Below are 18,712 nucleotides of genomic sequence, written 5' to 3' on the forward strand. Positions count from 1 at the left end.
AAATAATTGGATTGGATCTATCTCACACTGGTAGGAATTGGATTGTATCTATCTCACACTGTAAATGATTGGATAGGATCTATCTCACACTGGAAAAAATTGGGTTGGATCTGTCTCACACTGTAAACAATTAGATTGGATCTCTGACACTGTAAATAATTGGATTGGATCTATCTCACACTGTAAATATTTGGATTGGATATATCTCACACTGCAAATAATTGGATTGGAACAATCTCACACTGTAAATAATTGGATTGGATCTATCTCACACTGTAAATAATTGGATTGGATCAATCTCACACTGTAAGTAATTGGATTGGATCGATCTCACACTGTAAAAAATTGGATTGGATCTATCTCACATTGTAAATATTCAGATTGGATCTATCTCATTGTAAATAATTGGACTGGATCTGTCTCAAATTGTAAATAATTGGATTGGATCTAACTCACATAGTAAATAATTGGATTCGTTCTATCTCATTGTAAATAATTGGATTGGATCTATCTCACTGTAAATAATTGGATTGGATCAATCTCACACTGCAAATTAATGGATTGGATCTAACTCATACTTTGAATAAGTAGTTTGGATCTATCTCAAACTAAATAATTGGAGTATGTCAATCTCACACAGCAAATCATTGGATTGGATTTGTCTCACACTGTAAGTTAATGGATTGTATCTATCTCTCTGTAAATAATTGGATTGGATCTATCTCGCACTGGTAGTAATTGGATTGGATCTATCTCACACTGTAAATAATTGGATAGGATCTATCTCACACTGTAAGTAATTAGATTGGATCTATCTCACACTGTAAATAATTGGATTGCATCTAGCTCACTGTAAATAATTGGATTTGTTCCATCTCTCACTTGAAAAAGTTGGGTTGGATCTGCCACACACTGTAAATAATTAGATTGGATCTCTGACACTGTAAATAATTGGATTGGATATATCTCAAACTGTAAATCATTGGATTGGATCTGTCTCACATTGCAAATTGGATTGGATCTAAGTTACACTGTAAATAATTGGATTGGATCTATCTCACACTGTAAATAATTGGATTGGATCAATCTCACACTGTAAGTAATTGGATTGGATCTATCTCACATTGTAAATAATTAGATTGGATCTATCTCATTGTAAATAATTGAACTGGATCTGTCTCAAATTGTAAATAATTGGATTGGATCTATCTCACTGTAAATAATTGGATTGGATCAATCTCACACTGCAAATAAATGGATTGGATCTAACTCATACTTTGAATAAGTAGTTTGGATCTATCTCAAACTAAATAATTGGAGTATGTCAATCTCACACAGCAAATCATTGGATTGGATTTGTCTCACACTGTAAGTTAATGGATTGTATCTATCTCTCTGTAAATAATTGGATTGGATCTATCTCACACTGGTAGTAATTGGATTGGATCTATCTCACACTGTAAATGATTGGATAGGATCTATCTCACACTGTAAGTAATTTGATTGGATCTATCTCACACTGTAAATAATTGGATTGGATCTCTCACACTGCAACTAATTTGATTGGATTTATCTCTCACAGTAGATATTTGGATTGGATCTATCTCACACTGTAAATAATTGGATTGGATCCACCTCACACTGTAAATAATAGGATTGGATCAATTTCACAATGTAAATCATTGGATTGGGTGCACATCACTCTGTAAATAATTGGATTGGATCTATCTCACACTGCAAATAATTGGATTGGATCTCTCTCACACTGTAAGTAATTGGATTATATCTATCTCACATTGTAAATAATTGGATTGGATCGAACTCACACTGTAAATAATTGGATTGGACCTCTCACACTATAAATAATTGGATTGGATCTATCTCACACTGTAAATAATTGCATTGGATCTCTCACACTGTAAATAATTGATTTGGATCTATCGCACACTATAAATAATTGGATTGCACCTCTCACACTAAAAATAATTGGATTGGATCTATCTCACACTGTAAATAATTGGATTGGATCCATCTCACAACATAAATAATTGGATTGGATCTATCTCATTGTAAAAAGCTGGATTGGATCTATCTCACACTTTAAATAATTGGATCGGAACCACCTCAAACTGTAAATAATTGGATTGGATCCAGCTCACAACATAAATAATTGGATTCGATCTATCTCATTGTAAAAAGCTGGATTGGATCTATCTCACACTGTAAATAATTGGTTTGGATCTATCTCACACTGTAAATAATTGGATTGGATCTATCTCATTGTAAATAATTGGATTGGATCTATCTCACACTGCAAATAATAGGATTGGATCTATCTCACTGTAAATAATTGGATTGGATCTATCTCACACTGTTTGTAATTGGATTGGATCGATCTCACAGTGTATATAATAGGATTGGATCTATCTCACACTGTTAGTAATTGGATTGGATCTATCTCACACTGGAAATATTTGGATTGGATCTCTCACACTGCAAATAATTGGATTGGATCTATCTCACTGTAAATAACTGGATTGGATCACTCACACTGTAAATATTTGGATTGGATCTCTCACACTGTAAATAATTGGATTGGATCTCTCACACTGTAAAAATTTGGATTGGATCTATATCACATTAAAAGATTGAATTGGATCTTTCTCATTGTAAATAATTGGATTGGATCTCTCGCACTATACTAATGGGATTGGATCTCTCACATTGTAAAAAACTGAATTGGATCTTTCCCATTGAAAATAACTGGATTTGATTTATCTCACACTGAAAATAATTGGATTTGATTTATCTCGCACTGTAAATAATTGGATTGGATCTCTCACACTGCAAATAATTTGATTGGATTTATCTCTCACAGTCGATATTTGGATTGGATCCATCTCACACTGTAAATAATAGGATTGGATCAATTTCACAATGTAAATCATTGGATTGGGTGCACCTCACTCTGTAAATAATTGGATTGGATCTATCTCACACTGCAAATAATTGGATTGGATCAATCTCACACTGTACGTAATTGGATTGGATCTATCTCACACCGTAAATAATTGGATTGGATCTCTCACATTGTAAATGATTGGATAGGATCTATCTCACACTGTAAGTAATGAGATTGGAGCTATCTCACATTGTAAATAATTGGATTGGATCTAGCTCACTTGAAATAATTGGATTGGATCGACCTCACATTGAAAATAATTGGATTGGATCTAACTCACACTGTTAATAATTGGATTTGATCCATCTCACACTGTAAATAATTGGGTTGGATCTATCTCACTGTAAATAATTGGATTGGATGTCTCACACTGTAAATAATTGGAATGGATCCATCTTGCACTGTAAATAATTGGATTTTATCTATCTCATTGTAACTAATTGGATTGGATCTATCACACCCTGTAAATAATTCGATTGGATCTATCTCACACTCTCAATAATTGGATTGGATTTATCTCACACTGTAAATAATTGGATTGGATCTATCTCACTGTAAATAATTGGATTGGATCAATCTCACACTGTAATTAAATGGATTGGATCTAACTCATACTTTGAATAGTTAGTTTGGATCTATCTCACACTAAAAGTTGGAGTAGATCTATCTCACACATCAAATCATTGGATTGGATTTATCTCACACTGTAAGTAATTGGATTGTATCTAACTCTCTGTAAATAATTGGATTGGATCTATCTCACACTGGTAGGAATTGGATTGTATCTATCTCACACTGTAAATGATTGGATAGGATCTATCTCACACTGTAAGTAATTAGATTGGATCTATCTCACACTGTAAATAATTGGATTGGATCTAGCTCACTGTAAATAATTGGATTTGTTCCATCTCACACTTGAAAAAATTGGGTTGGATCTGTCACACACTGTAAATAATTAGATTGCATCTCTGACACTGTAAATAATTGGATTGGATATATCTCAAACTGTAAATCATTGGATTGGATCTGTCTCACATTGCAAATGGATTGGATCTAACTCACATTGTAAATAATTGGATTGGATCTATCTCACACAGAAAATAGTTGGATTTGATTTATCTCGTACTGTAAATAATTGGATTGGATCTCTCACACTGCAAATAATTTGATTGGATTTATCTCTCACAGTAGATATTTGGATTGGATCTATCTCACACTGTAAATAATTGGATTGGATCCACCTCACACTGTAAATAATAGGATTGGATCAATTTCACAATGTAAATCATTGGATTGGGTGCACCTCACTCTGTAAATAATTGGATTGGATCTATCTCACACTGCAAATAATTGGATTGGATCTCTCTCACACTGTAAGTAATTGGATTATATCTATCTCACATTGTAAATAATTGGATTGGATCGAACTCACACTGTAAATAATTGGATTGGACCTCTCACACTATAAATAATTGGATTGGATCTATCTCACACTGTAAATAATAGGATTGGATCTATCTCACACTGTAAATAATTGCATTGGATCTCTCACACTGTAAATAATTGATTTGGATCTATCTCACACTATAAATAATTGGATTGAACCTCTCACACTAAAAATAATTGGATTGGATCTATCTCACACTGTAAATAATTGGATTGGATCCATCTCTCAACATAAATAATTGGATTGGATCTATCTCATTGTAAAAAGCTGGATTGGATCTATCTCACACTTTAAATAATTGGATCGGATCCACCTCAAACTGTAAATAATTGGATTGGACCTCTCACACTATAAATAATTGAATTGGATCTATCTCACACTGTAAATAATAGGATTGGATCTATCTCACACTGTAAATAATTGCATTGGATCTCTCACACTGTAAATAATTGATTTGGATCTATCTCACACTATAAATAATTGGATTGAACCTCTCACACTAAAAATAATTGGATTGGATCTATCTCACACTGTAAATAATTGGATTGGATCCATCTCTCAACATAAATAATTGGATTGGATCTATCTCATTGTAAAAAGCTGGATTGGATCTATCTCACACTTTAAATAATTGGATCGGATCCACCTCAAACTGTAAATAATTGGATTGGATCTAGCTCACTGTAAATAATTGGATTTGTTCCATCTCACACTTGAAAAAATTGGGTTGGATCTGTCACACACTGTAAATAATTAGATTGCATCTCTGACACTGTAAATAATTGGATTGGATATATCTCAAACTGTAAATCATTGGATTGGATCTGTCTCACATTGCAAATGGATTGGATCTAACTCACATTGTAAATAATTGGATTGGATCTATCTCACACAGAAAATAGTTGGATTTGATTTATCTCGTACTGTAAATAATTGGATTGGATCTCTCACACTGCAAATAATTTGATTGGATTTATCTCTCACAGTAGATATTTGGATTGGATCTATCTCACACTGTAAATAATTGGATTGGATCCACCTCACACTGTAAATAATAGGATTGGATCAATTTCACAATGTAAATCATTGGATTGGGTGCACCTCACTCTGTAAATAATTGGATTGGATCTATCTCACACTGCAAATAATTGGATTGGATCTCTCTCACACTGTAAGTAATTGGATTATATCTATCTCACATTGTAAATAATTGGATTGGATCGAACTCACACTGTAAATAATTGGATTGGACCTCTCACACTATAAATAATTGGATTGGATCTATCTCACACTGTAAATAATAGGATTGGATCTATCTCACACTGTAAATAATTGCATTGGATCTCTCACACTGTAAATAATTGATTTGGATCTATCTCACACTATAAATAATTGGATTGAACCTCTCACACTAAAAATAATTGGATTGGATCTATCTCACACTGTAAATAATTGGATTGGATCCATCTCTCAACATAAATAATTGGATTGGATCTATCTCATTGTAAAAAGCTGGATTGGATCTATCTCACACTTTAAATAATTGGATCGGATCCACCTCAAACTGTAAATAATTGGATTGGATCCATCTCACAACACAAATAATTGGATTCGATCCATCTCATTGTAAAAAGCTGGATTGGATCTATCTCACATTGTAAATAATTGGTTTGGATCTATCTCACACTGTAAATAATTGGATTGGATCTATCTCACACTGTAAATAATTGGATTGGATCTATCACATTGTAAATAACTGGATTGGATCTATCTCACACTGTAAATAATTGGATTGGATCTATCTCATTGTAAATAATTGGATTGGATCTATCTCACACTGCAAATAATAGGATTTGATCTATCTCACTGTAAATAATTGGATTGTATCTATCTCACACTGTAAATAATTGGATTGGATCTATCTCACACTGGAAATATTTGGATTGGATCTCTCACACTGCAAATAATTGGATTGGATCTCTCACACTGTAAATAATTGGATTGGATCTCTCACACTGTAAAAATTTGGATTGGATCTATATCACATTAAAAGATTGAATTGGATCTTTCTCATTGTAAATAATTGGATTGGATCTCTCACACTATACCAATGGGATTGGATCTCTCACATTGTAAAAAACTGAATTGGATCTTTCCCACTGAAAATAACTGGATTTGATTTATCTCACACTGAAAATAATTGGATTTGATTTATCTCGCACTGTAAATAATTGGATTGGATCTCTCACACTGCAAATAATTTGATTGGATTTATCTCTCACAGTAGATATTTGGATTGGATCTATCTCACACTGTAAATAATTGGATTGGATCCACCTCACACTGTAAATAATAGGATTGGATCAATTTCACAATGTAAATCATTGGATTGGGTGCACCTCACTCTGTAAATAATTGGATTGGATCTATCTCACACTGCAAATAATTGGATTGGATCTATCTCACACTGTACGTAATTGGATTGGATCTATCTCACACCGTAAATAATTGGATTGGTTCTCTCACACTTTAAATGATTGGATAGGATCTATCTCACACTATAAGTAATGAGATTGGAGCTATCTCACACTGTAAATAATTGGATTGGATCTAGCTCACTTGAAATAATTGGATTGGATGGACCTCACACTGAAAATAATTGGATTGGATCTAACTCACACTGTTAATAATTGGATTCGATCCATCTCACACTGTAAATAATTGGATTGGATCTATCTCACTGTAAATAATTGGATTCGATCTCTCACACTGTAATTAATTGGATTGGATCGATATCATTGTAAATAATTGGATTGGATCGAACTCACACTGTAAATAATTGGATTTGATCTATCTCATTGTAACTAATTGGATTGGATCTATCACACCCTGTAAATAATTCGATTGGATCTATCTCACACTCTCAATAATTGGATTGGATTTATCTCACACTGTAAATAATTGGATTGGATCTATCTCACTGTAAATAATTGGATTGGATCTGTCACACTGTAATTAATTGGATTGGATCTATATCATTGTAAATAATTGGATTGGATCGATCTCACACTGTTCATAATTGGATTGGATCTATCTCATACTGTAAATACTTGGATTGGATCTATCTCACACTGTAAATGATTGGATTGGATCTATCTCACACCTCAAATAATTGGATTGGATCTATCGCACACTGTAAATAATAGGATTGGATCTAGCTCACATTATAAATAATTGGATTGGATCTATCTCACACTGTTAGTAATTGGATTGGATTCACCTCACACTGTATAGAATAGGATTGGATCTATCTCACACTGTAAAAAATTGGGTTGGATCTAGCTCACACTGTAAATAATTAGATTGGATCTATCTCACACTCTAAATATTTGGATTGGATCCAACTCACACTGTAAATAATAGGGTTGGATCTATCTCACACAGTAAATAATTGGATTGGATCTCTCACTGTAAATAATTGGATTGGATCTATCTCACACTGGAAATATTTGGATTGGATATCTCACACTGTAAATAATTGGATTGGTTCTATCTCACTGTATATAACTGGATTGGATCTCTCACACTGTAAATAATTGGATTGGATCTATCCCACACTGTAAATAGTTGGATTGGATCTGTCTCACGCTATGAATAACTGTAATTGATCTATCTCACACTGTAAATAATTGGATTGGATCCACCTCACACTGTAAATAATAGGATTGGATCAATTTCACATTGTAAATCATTGGATTGGGTGCACCTCACTCTGTAAATAATTGGATTGGATCTATCTCACACTGTACGTAATTGGATTGGATCTATCTCACACCGTAAATAATTGGATTGGATCTCTCACACTGTAAATGATTGGATAGGATCTATCTCACACTGTAAGTAATGAGATTGGAGCTATCTCACATTGTAAATAATTGGATTGGATCTAGCTCACTTGAAATAATTGGATTGGATCGACCTCACACTGAAAATAATTGGATTGGATCTAACTCACACTGTTAATAATTGGATTCGATCCATCTCACACTGTAAATAATTGGGTTGGATCTATCTCACTGTAAATAATTGGATTGGATGTCTCACACTGCAAATAATTGGAATGGATCCATCTCGCACTGTAAATAAATGGATTTTATCTATCTCATTGTAACTAATTGGATTTGATCTATCACACCCTGTAAATAATTCGATTGGATATATCTCACACTCTCAATAATTGGATTGGATTTATCTCACACTGTAAATAATTGGATTGGATCTATCTCACTGTAAATATTTGGATTGGATCTGTCACACTGTAATTAATTGGATTGGATCTATATCATTGTAAATAATTGGATTGGATCGATCTCACACTGTAAATAATTGGATTGGATCTATCTCACACTGTAAATGATTGGATTGGATCTATCTCACACCTTAAATAATTGGATTGGATCTATCTCACACCTTAAATAATTGGATTGGATCTATCGCACGCTGTAAATAATAGGATTGGATCTATCTCACATTATAAATAATTGGATTGGATCTATCTCACACTGTAAATAATTGGATTGGATTCATCTCACATTGTATATAATAGGATTGGATCTGTCTCACACTGTAAAAATTTGGGTTGGATCTATCTCACACTGTAAATAATTAGAGTGGATCTATCTCACACTGTATAGAATAGGATTGGATCTATCTCACACTGTAAAAAATTGGGTTGGATCTATCTCACACTGTAAATAATTAGATTGGATCTATCTCACACTCTAAATATTTGGATTGGATCCAACTCACACTGTAAATAATAGGATTGGATCTATCTCACACAGTAAATAATTGGATTGGATCTCTCACTGTAAATAATTGGATTGGATCTATCTCACACTGGAAATATTTGGATTGGATCTCTCACACTGTAAATAATTGGATTGGTTCTATCTCACTGTATATAACTGGATTGGATCTCTCACACTGTAAATAGTTGGATTGGATCTGTCTCACGCTATGAATAACTGTAATTGATCTATCTCACACTGTAAATAATTGATTGGATCCACCTCACACTGTAAATAATAGGATTGGATCAATTTCACATTGTAAATCATTGGATTGGGTGCACCTCACTCTGTAAATAATTGGATTGGATCTATCTCACACTGTACGTAATTGGATTGGATCTATCTCACACCGTAAATAATTGGATTGGATCTCTCACACTGTAAATGATTGGATAGGATCTATCTCACACTGTAAGTAATGAGATTGGAGCTATCTCACATTGTAAATAATTGGATTGGATCTAGCTCACTTGAAATAATTGGATTGGATCGACCTCACACTGAAAATAATTGGATTGGATCTAACTCACACTGTTAATAATTGGATTCGATCCATCTCACACTGTAAATAATTGGGTTGGATCTATCTCACTGTAAATAATTGGATTGGATGTCTCACACTGTAAATAATTGGAATGGATCCATCTCGCACTGTAAATAAATGGATTTTATCTATCTCATTGTAACTAATTGGATTTGATCTATCACACCCTGTAAATAATTCGATTGGATCTATCTCACACTCTCAATAATTGGATTGGATTTATCTCACACTGTAAATAATTGGATTGGATCTATCTCACTGTAAATATTTGGATTGGATCTGTCACACTGTAATTAATTGGATTGGATCTATATCATTGTAAATAATTGGATTGGATCGATCTCACACTGTAAATAATTGGATTGGATCTATCTCACACTGTAAATGATTGGATTGGATCTATCTCACACCTTAAATAATTGGATTGGATCTATCGCACGCTTTAAATAATAGGATTGGATCTATCTCACATTATAAATAATTGGATTGGATCTATCTCACACTGTAAATAATTGGATTGGATTCATCTCACAGTGTATATAATAGGATTGGATCTGTCTCACACTGTAAAAATTTGGGTTGGATCTATCTCACACTGTAAATAATTAGAGTGGATCTATCTCACACTCTAAATATTTGGATTGGATCCAACTCACACAGTAAATAATTGGATTGGATCTCTCACACTGTAAATAATTGGATTGGATCTATCTCACACTGGAAATATTTGGATCGGATCTCCCACACTGTAAATAATTGGATTGGTTCTATCTCACTGTTTCTAACTGGATTGGATCTCTCACACTGTAAATAATTGGACTGGATCTATCCCACACTGTAAATAGTTGTATTGGATCTGTCTCACGCTGTAAATGATTGGATTGGATCTATCTCACACCTTAAATAATTGGATTGGATCTATCACACACTGTAAATAATAGGATTGGATCTATCTCACATTATGAATAATTGGATTGGATCTATCTCACACTGTTCGTAATTGAATTGGATTCATCTCACAGTGTATATAATAGGATTGGATCTATCTCACACTGTAAATAATTGGATTGGATCTATCTCACACTGTATAGAATAGGATTGGATCTATCTCACACTGTAAAAATTTGGGTTGGATCTATCTCACACTGTTAATAATTAGAGTGGATCTATCTCACACTCAAAATATTTGGATTGGATCCAACTCACACTGTAAATAATAGGATTGGATCTATCTCACACAGTAAATAATTGGATTGGATCTCTCACACTGTAAATAATTGGATTGGATCTATCTCACACTGGAAATATTTGGATTGGATCTCGCACACTGTAAATAATTGGATTGGTTCTATCTCACTGTATATAACTGGATTGGATCGCTCACACTGTAAATAATTGGATTGGATCTATCCCACACTGTAAATAGTTGTATTGGATCTGTCTCACGCTATGAATAACTGTAATTAATCTATCTCACACTGTAAAATATTGGATTGGATCTATATCACATTAAAAGATTGAATTGGATCTTTCTCATTGTGAATAATTGGATTGGATCTATCTCATTGTAAATAATTTCTTTGGATCTCTCACACTGTACATAATTGGACTGGATCTATCTCACATTAGATAATTAATTTGCATCTTTCTCTTTGTAAATAATTGGATTGCATCTCTCACACTGCACTAATTGGATAGGATCTCTCACACTGTAAATAACGGGATTGGATCTATATCACTGTAAATACCTGGATTGGATCCATCTCACACTGTAAATAATTTGATTGGATCTATCTCACACTTTAAATATTTGGATTGGATCTATCTCACACTGTAAGTAATTGGATTGGATCGATCTCACACTGTAAATAATTGGATTGGATCTAACTCACACTGTTTATAATTGGATTCGATCCATCTCACACTGTAAATAATTGGGTTGGATCTATCTCACTGTAAATAATTGGATTGGGTCTCTTACACTGTAAATAATTGGAATGGATCCATCTCGCAATGTAAATAATTGGATTTTATCTATCTCATTGTAACTAATTGGATTGGATCTATCACACCCTGTGAATAATTCGATTGGATATATCTCACACTCTCAATAATTGGATTGGATTTATCTTACACTGTAAATAATTGGATTGGATCTATCTCACTGTAAATAATTGGATTGGATCTGTCACACTGTAATTAATTGGATTGGATCTATATCATTGTAAATAATTGGATTGGATCGATCTCACACTGTAAATAATTGGATTGGATCTATCTCACACTGTAAATGATTGGATTGGATCTATCTCACACTGTAAATGATTGGATTGGATCTATCTCACACCTTAAATAATTGGATTGGATCTATCGCACACTGTTAATAATTGGATTGGATCTATCTCACATTATAAATAATTGGATTGGATCTATCTCACACTGTTCGTAATTGGATTGGATTCACCTCACAGTGTATATAATAGGATTGTATCCGTCTCACACTGTAAATAATTGGATTGGATCTATCTCACACTGTATAGAATAGGATTGGATCTATCTCACACTGTAAAAATTTGGGTTGGATCTATCTCACACTGTAAATAATTAGGGTGGATCTATCTCACACTCAAAATATTTGGATTGGATCCAACTCACACTGTAAGTAATAGGATTGGATCTATCTCACAGAGTAAATAATTGGATTGGATCTCTCACACTGTAAATAATTGGATTGGATCTATCTCACACTGGAAATATTTGGATTGGATCGCTCACACTGTAAATAATTGGATTGGTTCTACCTTACTGTATATAACTGGATTGGATCTCTGACACTGTAAATAATTGGATTGGATCTATCCCACACTGTAAATAGTTGTATTGGATCTGTCTCACGCTATGAATAACTGTAATTAATCTATCTCACACTGTATATAATTGGATTGGATCTCTCACACTGTAAAATATTGGATCGGATCTATATCACATTAAAAGATTGAATTGGATCTTTCTCATTGTAAATAATTGGATTGGATCTATCTCATTGCAAATAATTGCTTTGGATCTCTCACACTGTACATAATTGGACTGGATCTATCTCACATTAGATAATTAATTTGGATCTTTCTCTTTGTAAATAATTGGATTGCATCTCTCACACTGCACTAATTGGATAGGATCTCTCACACTGTAAATAACGGGATTGGATCTATATCACTGTAAATACCTGGATTGGATCCATCTCACACTGTAAATAATTTGATTGGATCTATCTCACACTTTAAATATTTGGATTGGATCTATCTCACACTGTAAGTAATTGGATTGGATCTCTCACACTGTAAATAATTGGATTGGATTTAACTCACACTGTAAATAATTGGATTGGATCTATATCACACTGTAAGTAATTAGATTGGATCTTTCTCACACTGTAAATAATTGAATTGGATCCATCTCACACTGTACATAATTGGATTGGATCTCTCACACTGTAAATAATTGTATTGGATCGATCTCACACTGTAAATAATTGGATTGGATCTATCTCACTCTTTAATAATTGGATTGGATCTCTCACACTGTAAATAATTGGATTGGATCTATCTCAGACTGTAAATAATTGGATTGGATATATCTCACACTGTAAATAATTGGATTGGATCTCTCCCACTGTAAACAATTGGATTGGATCTATCTCACTGTAAATAATTGGAATGGATTTATCTCACACAGTAAATAATTGGATTGGATCTCTCACACTGTAAATAGTTGGATTGGATCTGTCTCACGCCATGAATAATTGTATTGGATCTATCTCACACTGTTAATAATTGGATTTGATCTATCTCATTGTAAATAATTGGATTGCATCTATCTCACAATGTGAATAATTGCTTTGGATCTCTCACGCTGTAAATAATTAGATTGGATCTATCTCACACTGTAAATAATTGGATTGGATCGATCTCACACTGTAAATAATTGGATTGGATATATCGCACACTGTAAATAATTGGATTGGATCTATCTCACACTGTAAATAATTGGATTGGATATATCTCACTGTAAATAATTGGATTGGATCTATCTCACACTGTAAATAATTGGATTGGATCTATCTCACACTGCAAATAATTGGATTGCATTTGTCTCACACTGTAAATAATTGGATTGGATCTATCTCACACTGTAAATAATTAGATTGGATCTATCTCACGCTGTATTTAATTGGATTGCGTCTATCTCACACTTTAATAATTGGATTGGATCTCTCACACTGTAAATAATTTTATTGGATCTATCTCACACTGTAAATAATAGGATTGGATCTATCTCACACTGTAAATAATTGGATTGGATCTCTCACATTGTACATAATTGGATTGGATCTATCTCACACTGTAAATTATAGGATTGGATCGATCTCACACTGTAAATAATTGGATTGGACCTCTCACACTGTAAATAATTAGATTGGATCTATCTCAATGTAAATAATAGGATTGGATCTATCACACACTGTAAATTATAGGATTGGATCTATCTCACACAGTAAATAATAGGATTGGATCTATCTCACACTGTAAATAATTAGATTGAATCTATCTCACGCTGTAATTAATTGGATTGCGTCTATCTCACACTTTAATAATTGGATTGGATGTCTCACACTGTAAATAATTTTATTGGATCTATCTCACACTGTAAATAATAGGATTGGATCTATCTCACACTGTAAATAATTGGATTGGATCTCTCACATTGTACATAATTGGATTGGATCTATCTCACACTGTAAATAATTGGATTGGACCTCTCGCATTGTACATAATTAGATTGGATCTATCTCACACTGTAAATAATAGGATTGGATCTATCTCACACTGTAAATAATTGGATTGGATCTCTCACATTGTACATAATTAGATTGGATCTATCTCACACTGTAAATAATTAGATTGAATCTATCTCACGCTGTAATTAATTGGATTGCGTCTATCTCACACTTTAATAATTGGATTGGATCTCTCACACTGTAAATAATTTTATTGGATCTATCTCACACTGTAAATAATAGGATTGGATCTATCTCACACTGTAAATAATTGGATTGGATCTCTCACATTGTACATAATTGGATTGGATCTATCTCACACTGTAAATAATTGGATTAGACCTCTCACACTGTAAAGAATTAGATTGGATCTATCTCAATGTAAATAATAGGATTGGATCTATCTCACACTGCAAATTATAGGATTGGATCTATCTCACGCTGTAATTAATTGGATTGCGTCTATCTCACACTTTAATAATTGGATTGGATCTCTCACACTGTAAATAATTGGATTGGATCTATCTCACACTGTAAATAAAATGATTGGATCTATCTCACACTGTAAATAATTGGATTGGATCTCTCACACTGTACATAATTGGATTGGATCTATCTCAGACTGTAAATAATAGGATTGGATCTATCTCACACTACAAAAGAGTAACTAGGGAGAGAGTAGGGCCTCTTAAGGATCAACAAGGTCATCTATGTGCTGAACCACAAGAGATGGGTGAGATCCTGAATGAATATTTCACATCGGTATTTACGGTTGAGAAAGGCATGAATGTTAGGGAACTTGGGGAAATAAATAGTGATGTCTTGAGGAGTGTACATATTACAGAGAGGGAGGTGCTGGAAGTCTTAACACGCATCAAGGTAGATAAATCTCCGGGACCTGATGAAATGTATCCCAGGACGTTATGGGAGGTTAGGGAGGAAATTGCGGGTCCCCTAGCAGAGATATTTGAATCATCCACCGCTACAGGTGAGGTGCCTGAAGATTGGAGGGTAGCAAATGTTGTGCCTTTGTTTAAGAAGGGCGGCAGGGAAAAGGCTGGGAACTACAGACCGGTGAGCCTGACATCTGTATTGGTTAAGTTGTTAGTGGGTATTCTGAGGGACAGGATCTACAGGCATTTGGAGAGGCAGGGACTAATTAGGAACAGTCAGCATGGTTTTGTGAGAGGAAAATCATGTCTCACGAATTTGATTGAGTTTTTTGAAGGGGGAACCAAGAAGATAGATGAGGGCTGTGCAGTAGACGTGGTCTACATGGACTTCAGCAAAGCCTTTGACAAGGTACCGCATGGTAGGTTGTTACATAAGGTTAAATCTCATGGGATCCAAGGTGAGGTAGCCAATTGGATACAAAATTGGCTTGACAACAGAAGACAGAGGGTGGTTGTAGAGGGTTGTTTTTCAAACTGGATGCCTGTGTCCAGCGGTGTGCCTCAGGGATCGGTGCTGGGTCCGCTGTTATTTGTTATTTATATTAATGATTTGGATGAGAATTTAGGAGGCATGGTTAATAAGTTTGCAGGTGACACCAAGATTGGTGGCATTGTGGACAGTGAAGAAGGTTATCTAGGATTGCAACGGGATCTTGATAAATTGGGCCAGTGGGCCGATGAATGGCAGATGGAGTTTAATTTAGATAACTGTGAGGTGATGCATTTTGGTAGATCGAATTGGGCCAGGACCTACTCCGTTAATGGTAGGGCGTTGGGGAGAGTTATAGAACAAAGAGATCTAGGAGTACAGGTTCATAGCTCCTTGAAAGTGGAGTCACAGGTGGATAGGGTGGTGAAGAAGGCATTCGGCATGCTTGGTTTCATTGGTCAGAACATTGAATGCAGGAGTTGGGATGTCTTGTTGAAGTTGTACAGGGCATTGGTGAGGCCACACTTGGAGTACTGTGTACAGTTCTGGTCACCCTATTATAGAAAGGATGTTATTAAACTAGAAAGAGTGCAGAAAAGATTTACTAGGATGCTACCGGGACTTGATGGTTTGACTTATAGGGAGAGGTTAGACAGACTGGGACTTTTTTCCCTGGAGAGTAGGAGGTTAAGGGGTGATCTTATAGAAGTCTATAAAATAATGAGGGGCATAGATAAGGTCGATAGTCAAAATCTTTTCCCAAAGGTAGGGGAGTCTATGACGAGGGGGCATAGATTTAAGGTGAGAGGGGAGAGATACAAAAGGGTCCAGAGGGGCAATTTTTTCACTCAAAGGGTGGTGAGTGTCTGGAACGAGCTGCCAGAGGCAGTAGTAGAGGCGGGTACAATTTTGTCTTTTAAAAAGCATTTGGACAGTTACATGGGTAAGATGGGTAAAGAGGGATATGGGCCAAGTGCAGGCAATTGGGACTAGCTTAGTGGTATAAACTGGGCGACATGGACATGTTGGGCCGAAGGGCCTGTTTCCATGTTGTAACTTCTATGATTCTATGATTCTATAAATAATTGGATTGGACCTCTCACACTGTAAATAATTGGATTGGATCTATCTCACTGAAAATAATTGGATTGGATCTATCTCACACTTTAAATAATTAGATTGGATCCATCGCACACTGTAAATAATTGGATTGGATCTATCTCACACTGTAAATAATAGGATTGTATCTATCTCACACTGTAGACAATTGGATTGGATCTATCTCACTGTAAATAATTGGATTGGATCTATCTCACACTTTAAGTAATTGGATTGGATCTATCTCACACTGTAAGTAATTAGATTGGATCTATCTCACATGAAATAATTTGATTGGATCTCTCAGACTGTAAATAATTGGATTGGATCTATCTCACACTTTAAATGATTGGATTGGATCTATCTCACATGTGATAATTTGATTCGATCTCTCAGATTGTAAATATTTGGATTGGATCTATCTCACACTTTAAATATTTGGATTAGATCTATCTCACACTGTAAATAGTTGGATTGGATCTGTCTCACACCATGAATAATTGTATTGGATCTATCTCACACTGTTAATAATTGGATTTGATCTATCTCATTGTAAATAATTGGATTGCATCTATCTCACAATGTAAATAATTGCTTTGGATCTCTCACACTGTAAATAATTGGATTGGATCTATCTCACACTGTAAATAATTGGATTGGATCGATCTCACACTGTAAATAATTGGATTGGATATATCTCACACTGTAAATAATTGGATTGGATCTATCTCACACTGTAAATAATTGGATTGGATATATCTCACTGTAAATAATTGGATTGGATCTATCTCACACTGTAAATAATTGGATTGGATATATCTCACACTGTAAATAATTGGATTGGATCTATCTCACACTGTGAATAATTGCTTTGGATCTCTCACACTGTAAATAATTCGATTGGATCTATCTCACACTGTAAATAATTGGATTGGATTGATCTCACACTGTAAATAATTGGATTGGATATATCTGAAACTGTAAATAATTGGATTGGATCTATCTCACACTGTAATTAATTGGATTGGATCTATCTCACACTGCAAATAATTCGATTGGACCTATCACACGCTATAAATAATTGGATTGGATCTATCTCACACTGTAAATAATTGGATTGGATCGCTCACACTGTACATAATTGGATTGGATCTATCTCACACTGTAAATTATAGGATTGGATCTATCTCACACTGTAAATAATTGGATTGGACCTCTCACACTGTAAAGAATTAAATTGGATCTATCTCACTGTAAATAATAGGATTGGATCTATCTCACACTTTAAATAATTAGATTGGATCTATCGCACACTGTAAATAATTGGATTGGATCTATCTCACACTGTAAATAATAGGATTGTATCTATCTCACACTGTAAATAATTGGATTGGATCTCTCACACTGTAAAAAATTGGATTGGATCTATATCACATTACAAGATTGAATTGGATCTTTTTCATTGTAAATAATTGGATTGGATCTCTCTCATTGTAAATAATTGCTTTGGATCTCTCACACTGTACATAATTGGTCTGGATCTTTCTCACATTAGATAATTGAAATGGATCTTTCTCATTGTAAA

Source organism: Heptranchias perlo, chromosome 2 (genome assembly GCF_035084215.1).
Source record: "Heptranchias perlo isolate sHepPer1 chromosome 2, sHepPer1.hap1, whole genome shotgun sequence".
NCBI lineage: Eukaryota > Metazoa > Chordata > Chondrichthyes > Hexanchiformes > Hexanchidae > Heptranchias > Heptranchias perlo.